The following is a 4,370-nucleotide window of genomic DNA, read 5'->3' as shown; positions in this document are numbered from 1 at the left end:
TGTGCTCTTCCGATCTGTTTCCTGCAAGCAAAGTACGATTTTGAGACAGATATAGGAGCGATGGAGACGCGCCATGACCTTATTATTGGTGTCTCATGGATTCGCCATTTTGAATTTTGAAAATCTGGGGCCAGATTCGTGATCAGCGATCCCGAAAACCCCCGAGTACCCAGTTTCATCTCCATCAAGTAACATTTTGCATTTCGGTCCGCCATCTTAGATCCGCCATTTTGAATTTTGAATATCTGAGGCCAGATTCGTGATCAGCGACCCCGAAAACCCCCGAGTAACAAATTTCAGCTGTTTTCCATGAAAAGAAAAATGTATGCTTCAAAGGGTTAAGAAAAATAATAATACTTTTAACAATTTAAAATAAAGTTAATGAGAATCTACATAAATTTGAAATGTTTACAATATTATGTTTATAATAATAATATTAGATAATTATTATATTAACTTAGTTTAAAATTATAATAATAGTTGTTAATTATTAAGAGAGTTAATTATTTTTTATTATTTAAATTAAATACATAATTCTTTAAATTATTGTTTACAGTTGGCAATATTCATCACGTCAGAATTTAATATTGATATTATGTTAAGGGTTCTATCGCAAGTGTTTCCTTGTTTAATATATTTCTTTTGTTATATGCTCTTTATTCTGAATGATAAAAAAGTAGGTACACAATTTCAAAAATCGAGCCAAATATACGCGCGTATATTACTATATTTAATATTACGTATTTTCATTATCGGTTTCCATCATGTTATCATACATATTTATAAATTATTCGAAAGTATAGATAAAAATTTTCTTTGAGCGGGTTTCTTCCGAATGGATGACATTAAAAACTACAGATGAAATCGATATATTAAAAAAATACGCTCATATTTCCAAACTATTCGTGGTGGCAACGACGGGTAAAAAATCAATTTGATTATTTCGATCATTTTGTTTTCGCATTTTCTAAAACTAAAATAGTATGTAATATATGTTATAATTATTGATTGTTAAAAGTATTTTCAAAGATGTGTAGCTCAATAACAGTAGAATTTAAATATTGCAAATCTCGATAAAATAATATTTTTATTATAATAAAGTTTTTTATTTTTGCATTAACATTAAAATAAAAGACAGTTTTAATATAATCAAAATTTGAAGATACTCTTATAAGTGTTGTGTAATTTATACACCTCTTGTTGTATTTTATAGTGATGTTTATCATTTTTGTGAATTTTGTCGGCTTATTTCAATTACTTCCCGTCTTTCTTGACGTTATTATACCGCTTAACGAATCTCGTGAGCGTCATTTCTCATTCATAGCTGAGTATTTCGTCGATCAGAAGCGATATTTTTACCCTATTTTAACACATAATCTTTTGGCCTTTTATATCGGAGGACTTACAATAATTTCTGTTGGTGCTATGTTTATGGTATTTATATTTCATATCTGCGCAATGTTGCAAATAGCAAAGTAAGAATTGAAAAAAATAAAATTAATATTGGTTTATTAAAAATGAAAAATCTTTTTCACTATATAGATATACAAAATATTAAAGAAATAATTTTACAAAAATTATTTAATACGAGGTACTTTAAATTATAAGGTTCCCTAACGTTTTTTTCAGGAACGGGAACAAACAGAAATATGAACGACGTTTTAAAATACGTCGACATTCATTGGAAATGATTGAGAAAAATGACAACATCGTCCATTTCATAGAACGTTGTAACGTGATCATCAGCTGATGTTAAAAGTATTTTAGACTGAAACATTGCGTGCGCGTCTGTGAATAAGCTTCGGCCATCTGTATTGTCGCATCTACAAACGCATTTTTTCATGTCCGTTTTCTCCGCGTGTTTCGCTCAACTGATTGATAAATGTCGATGGACATCATTGCAAGTGAGAAAACAGATGATTGTTTTAGGAACGTCGCCATTTTAGAGTCTAAAACGCTTCCAATATCAGCCGGTATAACAACCATTCTATGAGCCGGACGATTTTGGTATTTATCCCACACATTCCCTATGAACGCCTGCGTTATTTAAAAAAAAAAACGTCGTTTATATTTCTATCTGCTTCCATTCTTAAAAAAAAATTAAAACATCTCACAATCTTGAAATTAAGAAATTTTACAACTTAAATGCACCTTGTATTAATATAATATAATGACATTTTATATATTGACAAAATTAAATAAGTCACACTTATTATTGGGAGGATGATAATTATCCAAATATGATGAACGGACAAAATTAATACGATATTTTATGTATCCGACGATTTAATTGTCCATTAACCCTATTATAATGTATAATAACAATGGACAGAATTTTTTCTGTTATATGTTTGTGGCTAAAAATCACTATTAATTTATCCGTAATACAGTATCCTTTCTCGATGAATTCATTTATTATTTTATTCCCGATAAAGATGTAATTGAACTTCGCAGCTATCGTCTTGAACATATAAACGATAATATGCCACCAGGATCTAAATTTCAAAAAGATCAAATTATTCGTAAAAGAATAATCAACGCCGTTGATATACATCGCAGAGCCCTCGAGTTAGTACTTTATATAGCAAAAAAAAGTTTAATGAAGAAATGTCAAAAAGTTATATAACATTTTGCTGTTTTTTGTTTTTCAATAATAGGTTTGCCGAATTGATATTTTCCAGACTTGCGAATGAATTATTCATATTAATGAGTATAGCTATATCATCCTTAACTATTAACATGTTTCAAGTGAGTATACCTATCTATATTTCGACTATGTTCTATGTTTCATATGCTATAAAGAATATCTTCCAGAAAAAATTCTATTTAATATAAATGAAATATAATATAGAAACAACTAATTTATATATATTTTTTGTGATGAAAAAAAAAAGATTAGTTTTTAAATGCAAAATAATTATGTAGAGATTGTAGATATCGGAGCTAATTATATACGTAAACAATATGACAAAAATTGTATAGAAAAATATGATAATTGTATAGAAAAAAAATTGTATTACAGTTTACGCATTTTACGATGTTTACGAACGAAACTAACGGAATGATAGTATCCGGCTTATTAGTTATCTTTCATTTCATTTATTTGTTCTTCAGTAACTTGTCTGGACAAATAGTCACAGATCATAATACCAATGTTCTTAATACAATGTACGTAATTAATATTTAATACAATAATTCAATTTTATTAGCTTAAAATAAACAAAATCTTGTTTAATATAACTTTAGAAGCAAGAAATTGGTAGATGCATTTGTATTTGAATATTTATTGCAAACTTTCGCATGATCAGTTAAGATCTATTAATTATTGTATTTTAACATCTAGATATACCGTACAATGGTACACGATTTCGTTACAAGCGCAAAAGTTGTTATTTTTTATAATGCAGAGAAATACGAAAAATTACTATTTTATTCTCGGTGGTATTTTTGTCGTTTCTCTAGAAGGTTTTGCCACGGTAATATGCCCACAATAAATACATATATAGTTATATACGTATATTGTTTCTTTAGAACTATCCTGAAAAGTTAAATAAATATATGTATATTCTAGTTGACGAGTATGTCAATTTCTTACTTCACAATGATTTACTCCACACGATGACCACGTAGAATATGAGACAGTATTTAGTAACCCATCATAGACAATTACACAAGATTTCTGAAGAAGTTCGATATTCTGTTGGCGAGCAATCGAATATGTGTCACAATATTTCCAACTTCCACGGAAGAACATTCTTCGAATTGAACAATTAAAGCTCACGATAACGTCACATCACATGTAGTAAGATATTGATATTAATAAAAAAAGCTTTAAATAGCTTATTGCAATTTTAAAATGTCTTCTGGTGTTTAACATTCAGGTTTTTTTTATTTATAATCCACAAAAACCATTGTTTAAAAAGACAATCAAAATTAGAAATAAACTTGAGGATTTTATCAAAGTTTCTATAGAGTTATTTATTATGTTATCTTTAATTCTTTGTTATTAATTAAACTAAACATTATATATGAATTGAATAATAATACAGTTTAAAACATTGTAATAATTGCAACGTTTAAAATATAATTTTTTTTTTCAGAAATACATTAATAGCAATAGAGGATAATATTTACTGATTTTGCATAAAAATAAGTATAAATATGTAGATTTATTATAATTTTATTTTGTACATTGAAAAATAACTCTAGCATAGTTATTATTATTAATTCATTAATTTATTTCAAACATTTTTTACTTTCGTACATTATTTATCTTAATTTTAAAATAGTTATTTTTATCTAATTATTTCAAATTTATATTAAATTCGTTGTAACGTGTGTTGCGCGCGCGCGTGTGTGTGTGTGTGTGT

The sequence above is a fragment of the Wasmannia auropunctata genome, unplaced genomic scaffold, assembly GCF_000956235.1.
Source record: "Wasmannia auropunctata unplaced genomic scaffold, wasmannia.A_1.0 LD271793.1, whole genome shotgun sequence".
Classification (NCBI taxonomy): domain Eukaryota; kingdom Metazoa; phylum Arthropoda; class Insecta; order Hymenoptera; family Formicidae; genus Wasmannia; species Wasmannia auropunctata.
The sequence above is the reverse complement of the archived record's forward strand: the minus strand, read 5'-3'. Positions refer to the sequence as shown.